General features: G+C 46.1%; 2 non-coding genes across 2 annotated transcripts; both read left to right on the top strand.

Moving 5' to 3' along the window:
* The first annotated feature begins 4461 nt into the window (after positions 1 to 4461).
* On the top strand, positions 4462 to 4568 carry LOC112082410. Its single transcript, XR_002897080.1, has one exon. It is a non-coding gene; the product is annotated as a small nucleolar RNA R71 (small nucleolar RNA).
* An 11906-nt stretch (positions 4569 to 16474) lies between these two features.
* On the top strand, positions 16475 to 16581 carry LOC112082703. The gene has a single exon (XR_002897322.1). It is a non-coding gene; the product is annotated as a small nucleolar RNA R71 (small nucleolar RNA).
* The last annotated feature ends 9251 nt before the right edge of the window (positions 16582 to 25832 follow it).

Raw genomic sequence — 25832 nt, 5'->3', positions numbered from 1 at the left:
CAGAGTGCATCGTCCAACTTCGCAGCCCAATCCTTTCGAGTTTTACCCACTGTCTTCTCCAGAATCTCTTTGATATGACGATTCGAGACTTCGACCTGTCCACTCGTCTGAGGGTGATAAGGAGTGGCAACTCGATGATGAACTCCATGCTTCCTTAGGAGTTTTTCGAAAATCTTGTTAATAAAGTGAGAACCACCATCACTTATAACAATTCGAGGCACTCCAAATCGAGGAAAGATGATGGTCTTGAACATCTTAAGGACCACTGAAGAATCGTTGGTGGGACTGGCAATGGCTTCGACCCACTTTGAGACATAATCAACAGCAACCAGGATGTACTTGTTCCCATAAGAAGAGGGAAAAGGACCCATGAAATCGATACCCCAGCAGTCGAATACCTCAACCTCAAGGATGAAATTCTGTGGCATCTCATGTCTTTTGCTGATCTTTCCTCTCCTCTGACAAACATCGCACTGCGAGATGAATGCATGTGCGTCGCGAAACATGGTGGGCCACCAGAAGCCTGCTTGAAGAACCTTAGACACTGTTTTGAATGTTGCAAAGTGTCCAGCATATTCGGATCCATGACAATGAAACAGCACTTCTGGAACTTCTGACTCTGCAATGCATCTTCTGTAAATCCCATCAGAACAGTGCTTGTACAGATATGGCTCATCCCAGTGGTATCTTCGCAGCTCTCTCAGGAACTTCTTCTTTGCATAGCCCTTAAAGTTCTCAGGCTCAGCCTCTGCAGCGAGATAATTGGCAATATCAGCATACCAAGGACGTTGGGTGGCAGATACCGCAGCTGAACTGAACTCAGGAAGTCTGTTTCGAATTTGGGAGGTCTCTGTGTTCGCTTGAGTAAGGTGACGCGCGACACTAGTGGTGGTGTCGCTCGTCACTAACGTTCCTCCAATTCGAAAAACCTGCAATTCTTCGTCAAAACTGCTCTGGAATTTGGTTTCCACATAATACACATTCTCTTCTGGCAGGAAATCGTCTATGGGTACGTCGTCTTCAACCCTGATGCGTGAGAGATGATCTGCCACACCATTCTCAACCCCCTTCTTGTCCTTGACCTCAATATCGAATTCCTGAAGGAGTAATACCCATCGCAGCAACCTTGGCTTCGCATCCTTCTTCTGCATCAAGTATTTGAGGGCAGAATGGTCTGTGTGCACAATCACCTTCGATCCCACAAGGTATGGCCGAAATTTCTCAAAAGCAAAGACCACAGCCAACAGCTCCTTCTCAGTGGTAGCATAATTCCTTTGAGCATCATCCAGAGTTCGACTGGCATAGTAGATGGCATGAAGCTTTTTATCCTTCTTCTGTCCTAGAACAGCACCAACAGCAAAATCACTAGCATCACACATCACTTCAAAAGGCAAATTCCAGTCAGGAGGCTGCACAATGGGGGCGCTGATCAGGGCATGCTTGATCTGTTCGAACGCAGCAAGGCACTCTGTAAACTCAAACTTAGCATCTTTGCAGAGCAGAGCAGTAAGAGGGCGTGCAATCTTGCTGAAATCTTTGATGAAGCGACGATAGAAGCCTGCATGACCCAGAAAACTTCTAACCGATTTCGCAGAATCAGGTGGTGGCAAGCTTGTCATGACGTCGATCTTCGCACGATCCACTTCGATACCAGCTGCAGAAACCTTGTGTCCAAGCACAATCCCATCTCTGACCATAAAGTGACACTTTTCCCAGTTAAGGACCAAGTGTTTCTCTTCACAGCGAGCCAGAACCTTGCAGAGATTATCCAGACAGTCCTTAAAAGATGATCCGTAGACCGAGAAATCATCCATAAAGACCTCCATGAAATCCTCAATCATGTCAGTGAAGATGGACATCATACATCTCTGAAACGTCGCAGGAGCATTACAGAGTCCAAAGGGCATCCTGCGATATGCGAAAGTGCCGTATGGACATGTAAAGGTGGTCTTCTCTTGATCGTCTGGGTGGATAGGGATCTGGAAAAATCCTGAGTACCCATCGAGGAAGCAGTAGTAGGGATGGCTTGCAAGTCTCTCCAGCATCTGATCAATAAAGGGCAATGGAAAGTGATCTTTCCTGGTCGCTGCATTCAACTTCCTGTAATCGATGCACATCCTGTGTCCAGTCACTGTGCGCGTCGGAATCAACTCATCCTTGTCATTCTTCACAACTGTAACCCCTCCTTTCTTAGGAACCACGTGCACAGGACTCACCCAAGCACTATCTGAAATTGGATAGATGATTCCAGCTTCCAGCAACTTCATGATCTCCTTTTTGACGACGTCTTTCAGGTTAGGGTTCAACCTGCGCTGGTGCTCAATCGACGACTTCAACTCATCCTCCAGGTGGATTCGGTGCATGCACAATTCTGGTGAGATACCTGAAATATCATCAAGAGAATACCCAAAAGCTTTGCGATGCTTGCGCAGCTTGCTCAGTAGTAAGGTAACCTCAGCATTGTTCAAAGAAGAATCGATAATGACTGGATAAGTAGAATTAGAGCCCAGGAATGCGTATCTTAGTCCTGCAGGGAGTTGTTTGAACTCAATCTTAAGAGCTTTCTCCTCACTCCAGTCGGATAACTGCTTCACCTTCGCAGGAGTCTCAAGCTGTTCCACCTGCGATGCCAGCTGCATCACATGCTCGCTGGAGTCCAACATCTTCGAGTAAGATGCTGAAATTTCGTCCAAGTGTTCAGCCTCAGAGGCAGACGTGGTTAGAGCTCTCTCAAGTGGGTCTGTGGGCAGCATCTCATGGAGAAACTCCTCAGCAAACTCTGTGAGAGTATCGACATAGAAGGTCTGACCATCGATGGTGGGCTTCTTCATCAGCTTGTCCATGTCAAAGTTCATCACCAGATCTCCAACATTCAGAGCAATCCTGCCTTTCCTGACATCGATGATAGCACCTGCTGTAGCTAGAAAAGGTCTCCCAAGGATAAGAGGGTCCTTAGGCTCCTCTCCATACTCCAAAACCACAAAGTCAGTCGGTATCATGCAGTCTCCAACCTTGATTGGAACATCTTCTAGCACTCTTTCAGGTATCCTTGTCAAACGATCAGCTAGGATGAGGGAGATCCTTGTTGGCTTGAAATCAGTCATGCCGAGATTGACAGCTACCGAATAGGGCATGAGGTTAACACTTGAACCCAGATCACACAGCGATCTCTTGAATCTCTCTGTGAAGATAGAGCAATCCAAGACAAAGCTTCCTGGATCAGACAGCTTCTCTGGAATTCGGTTCTGAATCACTGCACTGACTTGCTCAGATATCATCATCACTCCCTGTTCATGGCTGAGATTATTGGTTACCATTCGCTTCACATAACGTCTGATAACAGGAGTGATTTTTACAGCATCAACCAGAGGTATCTCAATCACAAGCTTTTCCATCAGAGCTTTGCATCGTGCATCATCAAGCTCTTGCTTGGACTTCCTAGGGCTCCTTGGGTAAGGAACTTTAGGTTTGTAGACTTTCTCCTCTGCAGACTTCGGATTCGGAACATCAACAGCTTCGCTCTGCAATTGGTGACGCGCGACACTAGTGGTGGTGTCGCTCGTCACCGGCTCTGCAATCTCAGGAATTTCTTCAGAATCTTCTAAGTCCACGACTTCAGGTGCAGGAGGCGTCTTCGTGGGCTCAGAACTCAGATTTTTACCACTCCTCAACGTGATAGCACTGCAGTGATGTCTTGGATTGGTGTCAGTCTTCCCAGGAAGAAAACCCTCTTGCCTTTTAACAGAACCTGCAGTTTGGGCTACCTGTGTATCGAGCTGCTTGACATGGGTGTTCAGAACTTCGATTTTTCCATTCAGATCGAGGTAGAGAGCATCCATCTTCCCATTAAAGTCCACGGTGAGCTTCTGCTGACCTTCCAGAATCTGTTCCAGTATAGACTTCATCTCATTGTCAGGATTTTGAGGTTGAGATGAAGGAGTGCTGTAGTTTCTGGAAAAAGTGTTGCTCGAAAAAGGTTTCTGGTACTGGGGCTTAGGCGTGTAACCAGAGAAGTTCTGATTACTGTTGAAGGTATTCCTCTGATTGTTTCCACTGTAATTTCCACTGTAGCTTCTGTTACCTTGCTGATTACCAAACCTCTGACCCTGAAATCCTGATCCACTGACAAAGTTGACATCCTCTTCCTCAGCTGCATCCTCAGGTTCGAAACTCTCCACCTCCTGTGCGAATCTGACAGATTTCTTACCCACTAAAAGGCTGTGCACAGAATCAAGTTTAGCTTTCACCTCAGCGATCTGCGATCTATCCATGTTCCCAGCTTGCTTCTTTCGCTCAAGATCAGCATTCTTGGTGCTGTTGCTGGATGCCAAATTTTCGATGAGCTCAACAGCTTCTTCCGGGTATCTGGTGTTGAAGTTACCATTGCTTGCTGCATCAAGGGCCATCTGATACCTCCAGTCGATACCTCTGAAAAAGATACCCAGCAACTGCACATCGCTGAAGCCATGGTGAGGGCAGTCTCGCTGGTACGATTTGAATCGCACCCAAGAAGCCTTGAACGCTTCAGTAGGGTCCTGAGAGAAAGTTGAGATCTTAGTCCTCAACTCCTCAGACCTAGCATCGTCGAAGAAGTTGTGCAGGAAGGCGTTCCTGGTCTCTTCCCAAGTGGTGAGTGATCCTGGCTCCAATTGCTTCAACCAGTTAGCTGCTTCTCCAGCAAGAGAGTAAGGAAACAGCTTGCAGAGGAGGAAATCATTGGACACTCCATTGTATTTGATGCTGGTGACCAAATCCTCAAACCTCTCGATGTGATCCATAGGGTGCTCATGAGAGTGGCCATGGAATGGGTGCTGACCCACAAGAGTGTAGTACACAGGCTTCATCTCAAAATCGTTTATTTGAAACGCAGGAGCGCGAATCGCAGAACGATTTGCATAGAACTGCTCAAGCCTGTTGTAGTCCCCAAGTGTTCGTCCACGTCCAACTGCAGGTGCAGGTTCCCTCGCATTCCGATCCTCTGGAACGTTCCTCTGATTTGGAACAATCACAGCATTCCCACGCGGTGCAGGTGGTGGATTCTGGTCAACAACATCCACTGGTAAAGGTGCTGGTGGAATGATGTTACCATCTCCATCAATCCTTTGGCCTCTCGCATTGCACAGATGACCCTCTCGGTCTCTCCAGGTTCCATCATCATCACGAACAAGTCCATTGGCGTTTTCCATCATTGCCGGATCTCTTGCTTTCCGCTTCGTTCGCTCTAACTCAGCTAGCTGTTCGTTGCTCAAATTCACTAGCGGGATGTCCTTGTTGCTCCTGGTTCCACGAGTATGCATAAACCTGAAACACCAAAAACAAAGAGAGAAAACGAAAATAAGTAAACTAGGTTAAAGAAAAGAAGGTGTCGCGCGACACCACAAGTGGTATCGCTCGACACTAAGTCGAAAAACTTAGTCGAAACTCAAAAACTAGGTTTAATGGCAAAATCAAGTCCCCGACAACGGCGCCAAAACTTGATATGCTCAAAGTTAAATCCCTAAGCTACTCTGCAAGAGCACAAATGTGCAGTTGTAGTATCTAGGGGTCGAACCACAGAGACAAGAAATCACTCAATAAACCTTATGTAGATAGAGTTACGCTAAGCCAAGATATGCGAAATAAATAGTATTGCGACAAAAGTAAATAGAACAGCGATGAAGACAATTGTAAATTCGATGTGATAAAGGATAGGTCTAGGGTGATTTTCAGGAGATCAATGAATGCAAATCAACTTAACAAGTCAGGGTTCAGTTATTAAGCACGGTTCTTGAACTCGAAACACAGAACTATAATTAACCAACTTCCGTTGTGAGAATTATCTAAGTTAAAATCCTAGAATTCCAAATTCCTTTGTAAATCCTACAGATTTAAACCAGCCTTAATGCACAAGTTCGATTTGTTCACAAAGCTCCTAAACCAAATTCCTTTGCGAATAGTTACTTTGCTCAACTCAGGTTCTTTCCAGTTATTCAATTACACTTCCGTGTCAATTAAGCAACCTAAGATCTAAGTTCTAGGTGATCAGTCCAGAATTGGCTTTAAGAACAACCTAAGGTGAAGAACAAATAGATATGAACCCTAACTAGCAAGTTAATCAAACATTCAAAGAAAACCCTAATTAAACCCTAAACCTAACAGGTGATCTACTCAGACATGGTTATTGAAACAACAAACATGATGAATAGAAAGCAATAGAATAAATCAAAATAAATAAAGGGGTTCGAAATCTTCTGTCTAAACGAACAGAGTACAGACTTGTCTCCCCAAGCTCAGAAATCGCAAAAGCCGAAAACTCAGAGTATCTCTTTCTCTAAAATCTAAGGTGTACGTAAAAAGGGAATAAAAATCCTATATATATCTCTAAGACACGTTTTGGGCTTCCTTGAAAACGTTTGGGCCCAACTCCTTCTTCAAATAGGAAACAAAATCGCCTTTTCCTTATTTCTCTAACAAGTGTCGCGCGTCACTCTTCATGGTGTCGAGCGTCACTAAAGCACAAAATCCATACTTGACGAATTTGATCCTGATTAAGCTCCAAAGTGCTCCAAAGTCTCCAGTTAAGCTCCAAACGTACCTATGACCTGAAAAGACTCCAAAAGACTCGAAAGACACTAAAAAGACTCTATAAATAAGACATATACCATGGTTAAAAACCATAAAAACCATGATATATCAGATGTCTCTTCGATTCATTATGTAACTTTTACACAACTCGAGAGCAATAAGACTAAAACACTTTTCAAGCAAAAAAACCTTCTTTGATCTTACTGTCTTCGTGATTACCCTAGAAATTCGGATCCCTCAGTTTTTCCTTATAAATCTTTGATTGTGCGAGTTTTGGCTCACACAATTTGGCGCCGTCTGTGGAGAATCGAAATTTTCTTACTCTAAATCGACAAGACTTTAAGATCCGAAGAACATGGCGAGCAACACCCTCGACGATAACAACAACAACAACAACAATGGTAACGGCGCGGAGAAGGATGCTTCAGCATCAGGCACAACGACGGCAACAACCGAAACCCAAGAGGAGATGCGAAACATGATGGCTGCGTTGATGAAGAAAATCGACGAGCAGGACAAAAGAAACGAGGTGATTACAGAGAGGCTCGACGCAAAGGCGGCTGAGCGACAAACTTGGAGAGCCGGAATTCCCGACCCGATGGATGGAATCCGGAGACGCTTCGACTTCTCAACGCCTGCAGAGGCCTCGGGGAGCGGCGCGAGAAACCCCTTAGCTCCACCAATGTTTCGTCCCATCGACGAACAAACTCCCGCGGCAACCCGAGTCTACATGACCGAGCCGCCTCCACTCCGTTGGAACCCAAGGCGACGAGCCAGCGAAGAGGAGAATGACGCGATCGACGTGGACGCCCAGCAGAACGATGGAACCACGAACTCGCAACAGAACGGCTCGGCTCGGCGAATAAGCCAAGAAGAGCTCGCCTCGGCACTAAACGGCGTTTAGACTGATGAAATCACCGATCCGGCTCGTGGCGACAACCCGACTGAAGAAGAAGAAAACCTCCAATGGATCGAGCAGGCGGAGCGCGAAGACGAGCCGAGGAGAGAAGAGTGGGAACGACCTCCCCAATCAAAGGGAATGACTCACGCACAAACTCTCGAAATCAAAGAGCTGCGAGCCTTAATGGCTCGGACGGTAGCTGAGATACGCACCATGAAGTTTCAAGTGCACAACGCGACGAGTGCTGCACCTGAGATCGATCGGATGCTTGAAGAAACCCAGAGAACACCATTCACAGCAAGAATCACGGAGGCTAGGATTCCCGAGCCCGGGAAGGTGAAAATCCCTTTCTACGAAGGAACAACCGATCCGAAAGCACACATCACAGCGTTTCGGATAGCAATGGGACGAGCCTTCACAAAGAACGCTGAAAACTGACCGAGCGGGAAGTAGATGCCGGATACTGCCTGCTCTTCATGGAGCATCTCAAGGGAGCCGCGCTCGAGTGGTTTTTGAGGCAGGAGTGCAACTCAATCGGTAGTTTTCAACAGCTCTCCGCCCTATTCCTTAAACAATACTCGATGTTTATGGACAGAGGAACTTCTGATGCTGACCTGTGGACGCTATCCCAAGGACTGAACGAACCGCTTCGTGATTACATGGCAAGATTCAAGGCAGTCGTATCCAAAATAGAAGGGATAAGCGACAAGGCTGCACTCGAAGCTCTGACACGATCCTTGTGGTACAAATCCGAATTCCGACGAGAAATGGCACTCAACACGCCACAAACGATTCAAGATGCCTTGCATCGGTCATCAGATTTCGTCGTAAACGAGGAGGAGATGAAGAATCTGGACGACCAGTACGAATCAACAAAAGCAGTAATCCGAAGCTCAATTTTGACGCGCCCCTCGAAGATAGGCAATCCATTAAACAACGTAACAACGCAGATCTCGGACGAACCGAGAAGCGGAGGTGCCCACAACTACCAAGTAGACACCGGACGCGGAAGAGGAGAGCCGCGCAACAACGCGTGGGTAAGAAAGCCTACCAACTACGATGAAAAAGCATTCTGCGAGTATCACCAGACCTACGGGAGAGCTCCAAAACGCGGTTAACCTCAAAGACCTCGTCCCTAGGAAATGAAAAGAAAGAGCCGAGCCAAGCGGCACGGCAGGACCCGCGAAACCTCCCCGACGAGGCGATAACTCCAAGCGCGACAGGAGAGGCGAACCCAAAGAGCGACCCGAGCCGAGGCAAAGGATCAACATGATCATGGGTGGATCTCAATATTACCAAGACACGGTGTCCTCCATCAAAGCTTATCAGCGTCAAGCCGAATCAAAAGAAAATTGGAGGGAACCGACCGACCTCCCGAATACGGTGATCTCCTTTGCCGAGGAGGAAACGGTAGGAATTGATAGACCACACAACGATCCGCTGGTGATTGAATTAACAATCAGGGATCACGATGTAGCGAGGGTGTTCATCGATACTGGGAGCTCGGTGAATGTCATTTTCAGGGAGACACTCAGAAGGATGGGAATCGATCTCTCCGAGGTGACGGCGATCCCCAAACCTCTAACCGGATTTTCAGGAGAAACAACAATGACTATGGGAACGATCGGGCTCCCTGTGGTAGCTGGCGGAGTCACTAAGATCGTCGAATTCTGCGTCACCGATCACCCAGCAATCTATAATGTGGTTATGGGAACTCCATGGATCAACGGGATGAGGGCGGTCCCTTCCACCTACCATCTCTGCCTCAAATTCCCGACTCCAGCAGGCATCAAAACGATCTAGGGAAATCAGAAGGAGTCGCGAACGTGCTGCTTAGCGGAGCACAAGCTGAGAAATCCACCGACGCGCGAGCAGACGTAGATCGCAAAAAGATGAAGACAGACCGAGAGCCTGCAAACGAGCTCTCAGGACTCTTATAGCAATTACAGATCGCGGAGAGCCGCAAAACGCGCGCCGAGCCGGTATGTGATGCAGTGGACTTGATAACTAAGAGTTTTCAAGGCTCTTTGTAGAGGTTATCAATCCCCTGTCTTGTAGTACAAGGGGTTTATCAATCCAAGAATGTGGTAATAGACACTAAGTTATGTAATCAGGTTCTTAATTCAAGCAAACAAGAGTGGTTTGGTTAACTAGAGACAACTACAAACTTAAAACGGATTAAAAACTAATGAAATGATTAAACAAGAACTAAACAATGGCAAATGATGAGGATGTATGAATGATGATGAGAAAGGTCTTAGACATGATAGTGGATTAGGGTGCCTTCGGTGATAAACTAATGAGCTAATGAATCATATGATCAAGCAAACCATTCAACATAAACATCTTTAATTAAGTTAATCCTATCATGAAGGTATTAACTTCTATGCTAAAACAGTTTCTAACCCAATCATCATCAGTGAAACATGAGTTAACAAGCATTAAGAATCAGTTTAATCTGTCAATTAAGCATATAAACAATCATTCCCATGATGAATAACACTTAAACCTCTAACAACCTTGGTTCAGGCATTTCATCAAACACTTTTGGTGCATGAAATGCCCAGAATCTAGACCACATATGATTTGTATGGATCTAGCATAGAGAACAGGTTGTAGAGAATGGAATATGCATGATCTAACCCCTAAGCTCACTAATCTACCACTTAAGCACCCTAATCTACATATCTAAGACCTTAATATGAGATTACTCACTAATCATGATCAAAACACTAGATCCTTTGCAAGATATATTGTTAATCATGATTAAAAATGTGATTTGATGATAAGCAATGATGGAACAAGATGAAAAGAAACTTCAAATCGATATTAAACTCTAAAAACAAAGTGTCACAAGTTGTCTTTCACAAAAAGGGAAAAGAGACTAAAAATGGATAAAAAGGTCCTCTCCAAATTAGGTCTAAAAACAATATATAGGTGTCTTGGGCGAACCGGGTCAACCCGGAACAAACCGGGTACTAACCCGGTCTTGGTGGGTGAAGATGGGTTTGCCACGGTCAAGTGTGTTCTTGGTGTGGCCGTGGCAACCTGACCGTGTCAAAGATTTCTCTTGTGTTCTTGGCTGCATTTTGATGCCACGGTCTAAGAAGCCTCGTCCAAAACCCGTGGCAAGTGGTCGTGTCAAACGCCGAAGATTTGCAAAAGTTGCCACGGTCAAGTCCCAGACCGTGGCATTCAGACCGTGTCGAAACCCGCATGCTTGTAAAGTTCCTCCCAGCCAAGTATTTGTTTGCTACGGTCAAGTCCCAGACCGTGGCATTCAAACCGTGTCAAAACCCGAATGCTTGTAAAGTTCCTCCTAGCCAATTGTCTGTTTGCCACGGTCAAGTGTAGACCGTGGCATGAAGATCGTGCCAATCGCCGAAGGTTTGCAAAAGTTGCCACGGCCAAGTGTGGACCGTGGCATTCCATGGCGGCATGTTTAACTTAGTCATTCAGGGCTGTTTGGACCACTTCGCATTCCGGAGAGTGTAACTTCTGAGATACTTGTCCGAATTGAGTGATTCCGGTTGCAGAGGACAGAGGACTCATATATCTCCAAATTTAGTGAAGGAAGCTTTGGTGCTTGGGGAGTGGAAGGCTTCCTGGAGGACTCATCTTTGCAGTGCATTTACACGATCAGAGAGAGACGTCTATACATGTGTCTATTCCGGAGACCGTATCTTCCTGCTCATAGCTCCGAATTGAATGATATCGGATGCTCTGTAAAGAGCACTCAAATGTCTCGGATTCGCATGAAGTCCCCGGAAACTTAAACGCCTGCCACGCCCTGGTTTCTGACCGTGGCTGGTAACCATGCTTAAGGCCGAGCACAAGCTTGTCTCCATTATTTCATCTCTTTTCATCTTGCATTCACTTTCCAAGGGTTCAGACTCAAGCCTATAACCTGTAGACACTAAACAAACCCATCAAAACATCCTAAAACATAAAAAGAAAGAAATCAAATGATCAAAAGCATATTTACAAAGGATAAGCTTGGGGTGTCTCCCAAGAGCACTTTGTTTAAAGTCTCTAAGTTTGACTTTGGAAACCTGTTTAACAGGCTGATAGATCAAGAAGGGGAACTGATGTAGCTTCCTCCTTCTTTTGCGAAACCAAATAATGCTTGATCCTCTGGCCATTTACCACAAACTCTTGTCCATTCTTTCCTTCCAAGACAACAGCTCCATATGGCCTGACTTCAAGAACCTTAAAGGGACCAGACCATATAGACTTAAGTTTTCCAAGAAACAACTTAAGCCTAGAGTTGAACAGCAACACCAGATCACCATTCTTGAACTTCCTTTTCAAAATCTTTTGATCATGCAAAGCTTTGGTCTTCTCCTTATAGATCTTTGAGCTCTCAAAAGCCTCAAGCCTAATCTCCTCAAGTTCATGGAGTTGCATGACCCTTTTCTCTTGAGCTGTCTTGATATCAAAGTTCAGCAACTTCACAGCCCACATAGCCTTGTACTCCAACTCAACAGGAAGGAGTCAGCTCTTCCCATATAGCAGATTGAAAGGTGATGTCCCAATTGGAGTTTTAAAGGCAGTCCTATAAGCCCACAATGCATCATCTAGCCTTTTGCTCCAATCTTTTCTGCTTGAGCTAACAATCCTCTCAAGAATGGCTTTGATCTGTCTATTAGATACCTCAACCTGGCCACTAGTTTGAGGATGATAAGGAGTAGCTACCTTGTGTTTCACTCCATGCTTTCTCAACAAACCCTCCAAAGTCTTGTTCACAAAATGAGATCCTCCATCAGAGATAACAACCCTTGGGACTCCAAATCTTGGGAAGATAATGCTCTTGAACAGCTTCACTACAACCTTGGAATCATTGGTAGGGGAAGCAATGGCCTCAACCCATTTGGACACATAGTCCACAGCAACAAGTATATACTGATTCCCATAGGATGAAATGAAGGGCCCCATAAAGTCAAATCCCCAGCAATCAAAGATCTCAACTTCTAGAATTGGGTTTTGAGGCATCTCACTCCTCTTTGAAATGTTTCCATGCCTCTGGCAGGCATCACATGCTGAAACAACCAACTGAGCATCTTTGAACATTGTGGGCCACCAAAACCCACTCTGAAGAACCTTTGCCACAGTCTTGAATGCTCCCATGTGACCTCCAAAAGCTGAACCATGACACTCTTGCAACACAGGTTGCATCTCCTCCTCAGCAAGACACCTCCTATACAGCTGATCTTTATTCAGGACATAGAGGTAAGGCTCATCCCAATGGTATCTTTGAACTTCTCTGAAGAACTTCTTCCTGTGGTAAGCATCTAATTCAGGTGGTTCCACTCCACAAGCAAGATAGTTCACAATGTCTGCAAACCAAGGCATCCTCCTCTCTTGAATGCTGTCCACTTCTTCAAACTCCAAATAAGAATGGAGCACCATCAGTAATTCCTCAGGAAGACTGTCATTAAGAGGCACTTCAGAGTCAATTCTCAGCCTAGAGAGATGGTCTGCAGCTCCATTCTCTATACCCTTTTTGTCATGTACTTCCATATCAAACTCCTGAAGTAGAAGAACCCATCTCAATAGTCTTGGCTTAGCATCTTTCTTGGTCATCAGATACCTGAGGGCTGCATGATCAGTATATACAGTGACTTTTGATCCCACCAGGTAGCTTCTGAATTTATCAAAGGCAAAGACTATTGCCAACATTTCCTTCTCAGTAGTAGCATACTTCTCTTGTGCAGAGTCAAGTGTTCTACTAGCATAGTAGATGACATGAAGCTTCTTATCTTTCTTTTGGCCAAGTACTGCTCCAACAGCAAAATCAGATGCATCTGTCATGACCTCAAAAGGAAGGGACCAGTCTGGGGCTTGGACAATTGGTGCACTGACTAATGCATCCTTGATCATCTTGAAGGCCTCTTCACATTCAACATTAAAGATGAAATCCACTTCTTTACACAACAGCCTTGTCAAGGGCCTGGCAATTCTTGAGAAGTCTTTGATGAATCTTCTATAAAACCCTGCATGCCAAGGAAACTCCTTATCCCTTTGACTGAAGTGGGGGTTTGCAGGTTCACCATTACTTCTACTTTTGCTCTGTCAACCTCTATGCCTTTCTCAGATATCTTGTGCCCAAGAACTATTCCTTCCTGCACCATGAAGTGGCACTTCTCCCAGTTCAACACCAAGTTATGCTGCTCACATCTCTCCAAGATCTGTGACAAATTAGAGAGACAATCCGAGAAGGAGGAGCCATAGACACTAAAGTCATCCATGAACACCTCCACCTTCTCTTCAATAATGTCAGAGAAAATGTGCATCATACATCTTTGAAAAGTGGCAGGGGCATTACAGAGACCAAAAGGCATTCGCTTGTATGCAAATGTGCCATAAGGGCATGTGATTGTTGTTTTCTCTTGATCCCGGGGATCTATGGGAATTTGGAAGAACCCCGAGTACCCATCGAGAAAACAAAAGAAGGGGTGGTTTGCAAGCCTCTCTAACATCTGATCAATGAAAGGCAAAGGAAAATGATCCTTCCTAGAGGCTGCATTGAGCTTTCTATAGTCTATACACATTCTGTGTCTTGTGACAGTTCTAGTAGCTATAAGCTCATCCTTCTCGTTTTTAACCACTTCCCACCCTTCTTGGGCACAACATGAACAGGAGACACCCATCTTGAGTCAGAGATTGGGTAAATTATCCCTGCCTCAAGAAGTTTTAGTATCTCATTCTTAACCACTTCCTTAAGGTTGGGGTTAAGTCGTCGTTGATGCTCAATAGAGGACATAGATTGGTCCTCTAGGTGGATCCTGTGGGTGCAAATTTCAGGAGAGATCCCTCTAATATCAGCCAAAGAATACCCTATGGCTTTCCTGAAATTTCTTATCTCACTAAGCAATGCACTCTCTTGATCCTGTAATAGGCTATCATTGATGATCACTAGATATGTGGAGTTTAAGCCCAAGAAAGCATACCTGAGCCCTGTTGGTAGAGGCTTGAGCTCAACAGGGGGTGCATCAGCCTCATTCCAATCCTGGTCCAAGCTGCTTTGGCTTGTGTCTGATCCTTTGATAGCAAAAACTTCAGAGCCACTTTGTTCCAGCTCCCAAAAACCTTGTCTCAGGACCCAGCTCTCTTACATTGTCCAAATACAGCTTGTACCCTTCACTTGCTTCAGCTAAGAGTCCATTGTCTCCTTGTTCTTGAGTTAGAGCACCTTGAAGAAGATCCTCAGTGTTCAGCTCCTCTAGCAACTCATCAGCCAGCTGATCCATTGTCTCCACATAGAAACATTGACCTTCAATGGTGGGTTTCTTCATCATCTCATTCACATCAAACTTGAGATTTTCAGACCCAATTTGAAGCTCTATAATCCCACCTCTCACATCAATAATAGCTCCTGCAGTTGCTAAGAATGGCCTGCCCAAAATTAAAGGATTAACTGGTTCTTCATCCATTTCCAGCACAACAAAATCTGTTGGAACCTCAAAACCACCAATCTTGACAGGTAGATCTTCCAACATACCAACAGGCAATCTAACTGATCTATCTGCAAGGATAAGAGAGATCCTTGCAGGTTTGAAAACTCTAAAGCCCAACTTCTTTGCTATGGAGAATGGCATCAAGCTGACTGATGCTCCTAGATCACAAAGACATCCAGAGAATAGAAGAGGTCCAATGGCACAAGGGAGTGTGAAACTCCCTGGATCAGTTAACTTCCTTGGAATGGACTTCTTCTGAATGATAGCACTGCATTCATGACTTAACACCACCATGCCTTGAAGCTCTTTTGTCTTGTTCAGAATGGCATCCTTCAAGAACTTGCCCATCTTTGGCATCATTAAGAATGCATCAATGATAGGCATTGTGAGTGGTGTTACTTTGAGTGCCTTCTCAAATACAGCTCTTGCCTTGTCCCTTAGTTGCTTCTTGAATCTCCCTGGAAATGGGAGCTTGGGTTGGTATGGAGGTGGTGGCACATACTTCTTCTCTGGTTCTGGTTCCTTTGCTACCTCTTTACCCTTTTCTGTCCTTGGTTTCTCAGCAACTTGATCATCTTTTAAGGCTGCCTCCCCCTCAGTTTGATCATTGTCCTCAATGATCACATTGTTGTTCTCAATACCAGGTAACTCCTTTCCACTCCTCAGTGTAATGGCCTTAGCATATTCCTTGGGGTTGGGTTCTGGTTTTCCAGGTAGGTGACCTTGGTTCCTTGAGCTTGATGCCTGGTTCTGCTTCAGTTCCTTGATTTCCTGCTGCATGGCTGCATTCTGGCTTGCAAAGATCTGTTAACCCTGAAGTAGTTGTTGCAGAATACCAACCATATCTGTAAACATCTGTGGCTGCTGTTGAACCGTTGGTGGCTGAAACTGTTGTTGAACAGGCGCTTGCTGTTGGAACTGTGGAGGACCAAACCCTGGTGGTGCCTTTTGCTGCTGTGAACTGAAACTAGGACCTTGAAATGGTTGCTGTTGCTGACCAAAACCCTGATTCTGACCAAACTGATTCTTGGGTTGGAATGACCCTTGAAAGTTGTTCTTGGGAACAAAGTTCTGTGGAGCTTGAGAATTGGGATAGACCTGGTCTTGTGGGTTAGCTACATTGGTGTTCCTGTAAAAAAGGTTTGGATTGGCATTACCATACTGATATCTCTGGAACCTCTGATTCCCAATGTAGTTAAGCTCCTCTTGGGTGAGACCCTCTTCACTTATGTTCTCAAAGATTTGAGATGGTTCCTCATACTCTCCAACAAAATGCATTGGCTTGTGAGTTACCAACTTCAACTTGTCTAATTCATTTCTCAACTCCTTAACTTCCCTAGTGAGCCTCTGTTCTGAGCTTGAACCTTCAGACCTATTTGATCTGTCATAGTATTCACCATAGGTATCATTGCTCAATGCTAAGTTCTCCACTAGCTCTAAAGCAGCATGTATCTCTTTACCCAGAAAGTTCTCATTGGAAGCAGTATCCAGCTGGTTTCTAATCTTAGGAAGAGCTCCTCTATAAAGTGTGCTGAGAAGAGAAGCCTCACTAAACCCATGGTGTGGGCATTGGTTTGTGTAGCTCCTGAATCTCTCATATGCTTCACCAAAACTCTCATTGCTGTGCTGAGTGAAGCTAGAGATTTGGTTCCTCAGTTTTACAGTTCTTGAGGTGGAGAAGAACTTAGATAGAAAAGCTTGCTTGCATTGCTCCCAGGTTTGAATGGAGCCTCTTAGAAGATTCTTCTCCCATTGATGAGCTTTGTCTCCAAGACTGAATGAGAATAGTCTTAGCTTGAAGCTGTCCTCAGAAACTCCATTTATCTTTGTCAGATCACACACCTTATCAAATTGATCCAAGTGTTCCAAGGGATCTTCCATTGCTAACCCATGGAACTTTGAGTTTTGGACCATATTCAGCAATGATGCCTTCACTTCAAAGTTATTGTTTTGCACAGGTGGTGCCTGAATACCAGCTCCATACTGATGAGCATTGGCCCTGTCATTCTCTCCAACATAGACTTGGGGTTGCTCATATCTTCTTTGTTGGTGTTGGAAAGGCTGGTGTTGGTGGTGCACTTGTTGTCTTTGCTGAACATTGGCCTGATGCCTCTGTTGATGAGCTTGAGCTTGTCCCTGGTGGACATAAGCTTGTTGGTGATGCACCTGTTCCTGATGAACATTACCCTGATTCAGCCCTTGACCAACTCCATTACCAGCTCCATTACCTTGAGCCTGTTGCTCCTGAACCGGTTGTTCTATATCCACCACGTGATCTCTTTGTTCTTCCATCTCAGTCTGATCAACTTGTCTTCCACGTCTGTCCCTTCTCCTCCTTGGTACCAAAAGATTGATATTGTCGTTGAGAGGGAAAGGTGGACCACAGCTTCTTGATCTAGACCTGGTGTTCATACACCTGAAATCACAAACAGAGCTTGAAAGTAATCAGTAATAACAAGAAAGTAAGCACTTGATCTCAAGAACAGATCAGAGCTTAATGCTAAACAAACCACAATTTGGCAACGGCGCCAATTGATAACTAAGAGTTTTCAAGGCTCTTTGTAGAGGTTATCAATCCCCTGTCTTGTAGTACAAGGTGTTTATCAATCCAAGAATGTGGTAATAGACACTAAGCTATGTAATCAGGTTCTTAATTCAAGCAAACAAGAGTGGTTTGGTTAACTAGAGACAACTACAAACTTAAACCGGATTAAAGACTAATGAAATGATTAAACAAGAACTAAACAATGGCAAATGATGAGGATGTATAAATGATGATAAGAAAGGTCTTAGACATGATAGTGGATTAGGATGCCTTCGGTGATAAACTAATGAGCTAATGAATCATATGATCAAGCAAACCATTCAACATAAACATCTTTAATTAAGTTAATCCTCTCATGAAGGTATTAACTTCTATGCTAAAACAGTTTCTAACCCAATCATCATCAGTGAAACATGAGTTAACAAGCATTAAGAATCAGTTTAATCTGTCATTTAAGCATATAAACAATCATTCCCATGATGAATAACACTTAAACCTCTAACAACCTTGGTTCAGGCATTTCATCAAACACTTTTGGTGCATGAAATGCCCAGAATCTAGACCACATATGATTTGTATGGATCTAGCATAGAGAACAGGTTGTAGAGAATGGAATATGCATGATCTAACCCCTAAGCTCACTAATCTACCACTTAAGCACCCTAATCTACATATCTAAGACCTTAATATGAGATTACTCACTAATCATGATCAAAACACTAGATTCTTTGCAAGATATGTTGTTAATCATGATTAGAAGTGTGATTTGATGATAAGAAATGATGGAACAAGATGAAAAGAAACTTCAAATCGATATTAAACTCTAAAAACAAAGTGTCACAAGTTGTCTTTCACAAAAAGGGAAAAGAGACTAAAAATGGATAAAAAGGTCCTCTCCAAATTAAGTCTAAAAACAATATATAGGTGTCTTGGGCGAACCGGGTCAACCCGGAACAAACCGGATACTGACCCAGTCTTGGTGGGTGAAGATGGGTTTGCCACGGTCAAGTGTGTTCTTGGTGTGGTCGTGGCAACCTGACCGTGTCAAAGATTTCTCTTGTGTTCTTGGCTGCATTTTGATGCCACGGTCTAACAAGCCTCGTCCAAAACCCGTAGCAAGTGGTCGTGTCAAACGCCGAAAATTTGCAAAAGTTGCCACGGTCAAGTCTCAGACCGTGGCATTCAGACCGTGTCGAAACCCGCATGCTTGTAAAGTTCCTCCCAGCCAAGTATTTGTTTGCCACGGTCAAGTCCCAGACCGTGGCATTCAAACCGTGTCAAAACCCGAATGCTTGTAAAGTTCCTCCCAGCCAATTGTCTGTTTGCCACGGTCAAGTGTAGACCGTGGCATGAAGATCGTGCCAATCGCCGAAGGTTTGCAAAAGTTGCCACGGCCAAGTGTGGACCGTGGCATTCCATGGCGGCATGTTTAACTTAGTCATTCAGGGTTGTCTGGACCACTTCGCATTCTGGAGAGTTTAACTTCTGAGATACTTGTCCGAATTGAGTGATTCCGGTTGCAGAGTACAGAGGACTCATATATCTCCAACTTTAGTAAAGGAAGCTTTGGTGCTTGGGGAGTGGAAGGCTTCCTGGAGGGCTCATTTTTGCAGTGCATTTACACGATCAGAGAGAGACGTCTATACATATGTCCATTCCGGAGACCGTATCTTCCTGCTCATAGCTCCGAATTGAATGATATCGGATGCTCTGTAAAGAACACTCAAATGTCTCGGATACTCATGAAGGCCTCGGAAACTGAATCGGCCTGGAAGTGCACCGTCCTTCGCATTCTTCAGAGCTCATCGGCTTGGTCCAAAATAGCAGCGAGACAGGGGTTTCTTCCGACGAGCTTAACTCTCTGCTCACGCGTCCGAATTCCATGATTCCACTTGATATAGAACCGTGATCCAATCCTCTCCAACTTTGATGAAGCACCCGCCAACTGAATCGGACCGGAAGGTTCCCCGGACAGGCGATTTCGGAAACGTGTCTGCATCCGGAGATTTTGGCCGATACAATCCACTCGCGGTACGCGTTTTGGCCGATAAGGTCTACCCGCGGTACATGAAAATGGCCGGTAAAAACCTTCCTGGTACGCGAGAATGGCTGATAACCTCCAAAAACACAAGTTCACCATTTTTCAAGCCTTGATCACCATTCCACCTCCTGGATTCATCTTTTCAGCTCCAAATACACCTGATAAACACTCAAAACATGCAAAGACTCATTGGGACCTAATGCATCTCCTAAGTTCTAAAACAAACCCTAAGGACCTAAAATGCATGGAATAAAACATGATTTGGAATGAATTATGCAACCTAAATGATGCAAATTATGAACATATCAGGACTCGGTGTGCATAGACGAAGCGCGTCCAGAATGATGCGTCGAAATCGGAGCAACAATAGAAGAACCTCTGAGAAGCGAACTTCTTTCTCTCCTCAAAGAGAACATCAACACTTTTGCCTGGACAGCGGAAGACATGCCGGGCATAAGCATCAACGTGACCTGTCACGAGCTGAACGTGGACCCAACCTTCAAACCGATCAAGGAAAAAAGAAGGAAGCTCGGACCCGAACGAGCTAAAGCAGTTAACGACGAAGTGGAGAGATTGCTCAAAGTAGGATCAATTGCCGAAGCCAAGTATCCAGACTGGCTCGCGAATCGGTGGTTGTGAAGAAAAAGAACGGCAAGTGGCGGGTCTGTGTAGATTTCATTGACATTAACAAGGCGTGCCCAAAAGACAGTTTCCCTCTGCCGCACATTGACCGGCTCGTCGAAGCCACTGCGGGAAATAGGCTGTTAACATTTATGGACGTATTCTCCGGCTACAATCAGATCCTGATGCATCCTGATGATCGGGAAAAAACGGCATTCATAACTGATCGCTGGATATACTGTTACAAAGTCATGCCGTTCGGACTCAAAAACGCAGGAGCAACATATCAACGGCTCGTCAATAAAATGTTCGCGGCTCAGCTCGGAAAAACCATGGAGGTATACATCGACGATATGTTAGTCAAATCACTCGAAGAGAAAGACCATGTCGCGCATCTACGAGAATGCTTCGAGCAGTTGAACAAACACAACATGAAGCTAACCCGGCGAAGTGTAGGTTCGCGGTCACCTCGGGAGAGTTTCTCGGTTACCTGGTAACTCACCGAGGCATTGAAGCGAATCCCAAACAGATCAAGGCATTAATCGAGATGCCCTCTCCAAGAACGAAGCGAGAAGTGCAAAAGCTCACAGGAAGGGTCGCTGCACTAAACAGGTTTATTTCTCGTTCCACCGACAAGCGCCTGCCTTTCTACGACACCCTTCGGGGAAACAAGAAATTCGAGTGGGACGAGCGATGCGAAGCAGCTTTCCAAGAATTGAAGAATTATCTGGCGAGTCCACCGATCTTAGCAAAACCAGTTGAAGGAGAGCCTCTTTTCCTCTACGTCACCGTATCTACTACAGCTGTGAGTGGGGTGCTTATCAGAGAAGAACGGTCCGAGCAAAATCCCATTTTCTACATCAGCCAGACACTGACCGACGCCGAGACCCGCTACCCTCAGATTGAGAAGGTCGCCCTAGCCGTCGTAGTCTCGGCTCGCAAACTGCGTTCATATTTTCAATCACATTCGATTGTTGTGCTCGCTACACTTCCGCTGCGCTCGATCCTACACAGCCCGAGCCAATCCGGTCGGCTCGCCAAGTGGGCTATAGAGTTGAGCGAATACGACATCGAGTATCAGAACATGTCGTCTGCATAATCACAGGTGCTCGCAGATTTTCTCATCGAACTTCCAGCCAAAGCGACGAACGAGCCGACCCCAGACGAAGTATGGATGCTGCACGTCGACGGCTCGTCATCTAAACACGGCTCAGGAATAGGAATCCGCCTCACCTCTCCCACAGGGGAGATATTGGAGCAATCTTTTCGCCTAAACTTCCACGCCTCGAACAACGAAGCAGAGTACGAAGCACTGATCGTCGGCATATGACTAGCGCAGGGAATCGGAGTTCGAAAGATCAGAACTTTTTGCGATTCACAGCTCGTAGCATGTCAATTCAACGGTGAATACGAGGCGAATGATGCACGAATGGGAGCTTACCTCAAGGTGGTCCAAGAATTGGTGCAGAAGTTCGACGAATTCGAGCTCACACGAATACCCCGAGGAGAAAACACCTCGGCTGACGCCTTGACAGCACTTGCTTCGACCTCAGACCCAGATCTCCGACGGACGATTCCAGTTGAGTTCATTGAACGTCCTAGCATCGAAGAGGTAAAAGGGGTTCGGCTGATAAACCCTCCCGAACAAGAACCAGAGAACGACAAAGCCATCGCTATGGACGAAGACGCCTCACCAGCCGAGCTGGAGTACGACTGCGACAAAGAGTGACTCGGAGCCATCCGACTATATATCGCCGATGGAGAAGTACCAAACGACAAGTGGGAAGCTCGCAAATTAAAATCTCAGGCCGCGCGGTATGTCCTCGTCGACGGCGAGGTGTTTAAATGGAGATTTTTGGGACCTCTCATGACATGCGTCGAGGGACCGGAGGCAAAAAAGATCATACACGAAGTGCATAGCGGCACGTGCGGAAACGATTCTAGCGGAAGGTCGCTCGCGATCAAGATAAAACAGCACGGTTACTTCTGGCCTACTATGGTCAAGGATTACGAGAAATTTACGGCGAAGTGCGAGAACTGTCAACGGCACGCTCCAACAATTCACCAACCCACCGAGCTGCTGTCATCAATTTCATCACCTTATCCTTTCATGAGATGGTCGATGGACATAGTCGGACCTCTACATCGATCAAAGCAAAAGCGCTTTCTGCTCGTCCTCACGGATTATTTTTCCAAGTGGGTCGAGGCCGATTCCTACGCAAGCATAAAAGACGTCCAGGTCGAACGCTTCGTCTGGAAAAATATCATCTGCAGACACGGGGTCCCCTACGAGATAGTCACCGATAACGGATCCCAATTCATCTCGACGCGCTTTGAAGCTTTCTGCGAGAAATGGAAAATCCGTCTGAGCAAATCTACGCCAAGGTACCCTCAAGGGAACGGACAAGCCGAAGCAGCCAACAAGACAATCCTAGACGGCCTGAAAAAGAGGCTCGATGCAAAGAAAGGACGATGGGCAGACGAACTCGAAGGAGTCCTTTGGTCGCATCGAACCACTCCACGCCGAGCCACCGGAGAAACTCCATTCGCTCTAGTCTATGGAGCGTGATGCGTAATTCCCCCCGAGGTGGATTTCCCAGGTATTCGACGAAGACTCCTCCCAGGGCAGGAGGGCCTGAACCACTTGATGATGCTGGATGGGCTCGATCTAGTCAACGAAAGGCACGACCAGGCTCTAATCCGAATCCAGAACTATCAACAAGCAACGGCGAGGTACTACAACAAAAATGTTCGTAGTCGAAGATTCAAAGAAGGAGAGCTCGTCCTTCGAAAGGTTTTCGAAAACACTGCCGAGAAGAATGCAGGAAAGCTCGGAGCAAACTGGAAAGGTCCTTACAAGATTACCAAAGTAGTTCGCCCAGGAGTCTACGAACTCGCGACGGTAGCTGACGAAGCGATTCCAAGATCATGGAATGCAATGCACCTGAAGAAGTATTATCACTAAGGCTACAACACGTTCAACATGAACTACGGGACGGCTTGATCCCTGCAAAGGGTACGTAGGCAGCCCGTCCTCGGACGGGTTCAGCTGTCCCCCCTCCTAAAAAGGGGGGGGGGAGTGGGTACGTATACACATACCTTCATTTAACTCTATAATTTTAGCTCGTCTACTGCACTCCAGGAACATTGCCATTCGGCCAATTTTCAGTTCATTTTAAATCATCTACTTATTTCATGTTCACCTCGGAATTCTAGTTCATTCATTGTCACTTCAACTAGTTTATCATTCCTTTTGAATTAGCAACTTATTTCATGTTCGCCTCGGATTTTCAATTCTCTCACCCATCACTTCGGCGAAATATCATGTCACTTCGACAAGTCATCATGACTTGATCGCCTCGGACCTTTACTTGTCCTCAATTTCAGTTCGGCAGACTGAGTCTCCAAACACCTCGTCTCGTTGCTGGCCACAACGGGACAACAAATACAAAGTTCTCTAAACGGACTTTTACCACCTTTCCTAGGACGAGGGTGCAAGTTACATCCTCTACGGATAAAAATCAAGCGTGCTATACAAGTTCCAGACCAAGAACGTATCGGTCGCCACAGTTTTCTATCGCACACGAGATTATAAGTCGAGACTACATCGCTTTCTTAAAAACCCGGCAAAACGTACTCACCCTCTCGGAAACGCCGGTCTATAATCAGACTCCAAAGAGAATACTGTATCCTCTTGAACTCTCGCCTCGTCAACGAGAAAACACAACTTGCTTGAAACATACTTCGGCGTTAGTCGGAAAATTCTTTCTCAGAACAACCTAAAACAGCTCACCTCAATGAGGACCTCTCTCAATGATAGAATGGACAGATCCCAGCAAGAGTCCCGAAGTCACCTCAATGAGGACCTCTCGGCGTTTCCAATAAAAGCTGCCTCGGCATTATCGCTTAACACGCCTCAGCGTCACCTAAAATGGAGACGCTCCACAAATCAACTCTCAGCTCGGGATCTAGACTTAAACAGAATCCTTAGCCCGGTCTTATATCGGTCCATCGTAAACAGTTCGACCAGGAAAACAATCGAGATCATTCTCGACGCAGCTCGATAAGCCAATCAACGACAACTCTTTCCAAACAAACAGATTTCGTAAGAATTTTCACAGGTCGTCAAGGATAAACACATCAAATCCAAAAACGGCTAAGGAAAAGAAAATATAACCAAAAGCAAAATCAACAGTCAGATGGATAAAGCCATCCATGCATCGGTTACATGAGAAATTCGAAAAACAGATAAAATCATCCAAAATCTTAAGTACAAAAGCATATGAGACGAAAGATAGGGGAAAGCGGAGAGGATCAAGCCGCGGACTGCGTTTCACGCTCGGCAAGGAGGTTCGAGAGGGCCGGCGTACCTGCATTCGATCCGGTCGGATCTACGACGTCCAAGTTGGCCGCTGTCTCTTCGAGCGGCTCGTTACCAAGGCTGGTGTCTACCGAGTCCGGCGATACGGGTGAGAAAACCAGCTCACCTCGAATCTCGGAGGCAATGCGCTCATACGCCTCGTCGCCGGCGTACTCGCTATCCCAACTCTTTAGCTTCGCATCCTCATCGTAAGGTTGCCCTTGATTTGCCCCAGCTCGTTCTCATCGGTTATGGCCTTCTCGAGCTTGGCCAAACCTTCCTCTACCTTGGCGAGGCGCTCCTGAAACTTAGCCGTCAGCTCTCACCTCGCTTTCTTAGCACGCTTGACCTTGGCGTTAAACAAGGCATCCTTGGCTGCGATACGCCTTTTGAGCAACGCCACCTCGGCACTTTTGGCTCTCCTAGCCTCCTCGAGGCGAATGACCGAGGATGAGACCTTGTCAACATCGGCACGGAGAACTATCTTCTCCTCTTCCAGCCTCGACACCCAGGTCATCGCCTCGTCCATCTTCCCCTTCGCCGCCGCGGTCTTGTTCCGAGCCTCGTCCAAGCGACGTTCAACCTTAGACAGGTCCGCCTCGTATTCAGCCATCAGCTCGTTGATGGCCGCTACAAACTGCAAAGAATAGTGCGCGTTAAACACTTAGTGAGAATTCGATAAAATAAGGAGAGCAAACAGAATATACCTTGGTAGCGCGCTGTGCCATCGCGCCGTACGACCTCGATCTCCTCAGCTTCTCAGGAGGAGGAAGATGCGTGTTCGCATTATTAACACGCGCAAACATTACTGCCGAGGCGTCAGGGTCGTCGACGACCAGCTTGCGTGCAGCAGGATCACCGGGAGTCTGCTTGCGCCTCTTCTTGGCCGGCTCATCCTTTTGGATAGCCACGCCCTTCCCCTTGGCAGCGGCCGAACGTTTTTGGCCAGAGTCGTGCTTCTGTACAACCGAAGTCGGGGGCCTCGATGACTTAGGAAGAGCCAGGATAGCCGAGTTTGAAAGAGTTTTACTCCGCGCCGCAGAGTCATCTTTGGACGCCTCGGGAATAATTTCGCCCGGTTCCACCTCGGGCGCTGCTTCTTTCTCGGTCGCCTCGGCAACGTTTGTCTCCGCGGCTCGGGTCGTGCCTTCACCTTCACGGCTCGGCGGATCGGTCTGAGTTATAGCATCGGTCTCTGTTTGAGCTGCCTCGGCGGCTCGTCTCGCAGCTTCCTCCTCTTCACGCCTTTTCTTGTCTCTATGGGTAATGATTACCATTTTTTCCCTTGTGTCTAGCGAAGAATTTGAGGAAGAAGAGCTAACAGGAACTCCGGCAAGAATGGC

The sequence above is a fragment of the Eutrema salsugineum genome, unplaced genomic scaffold (assembly GCF_000478725.1).
Source record: "Eutrema salsugineum unplaced genomic scaffold, Eutsalg1_0 scaffold_8, whole genome shotgun sequence".
NCBI lineage: Eukaryota > Viridiplantae > Streptophyta > Magnoliopsida > Brassicales > Brassicaceae > Eutrema > Eutrema salsugineum.
Note: the sequence above shows the minus strand (reverse complement) of the source record. Positions and strands in the feature narration are given on the sequence as shown.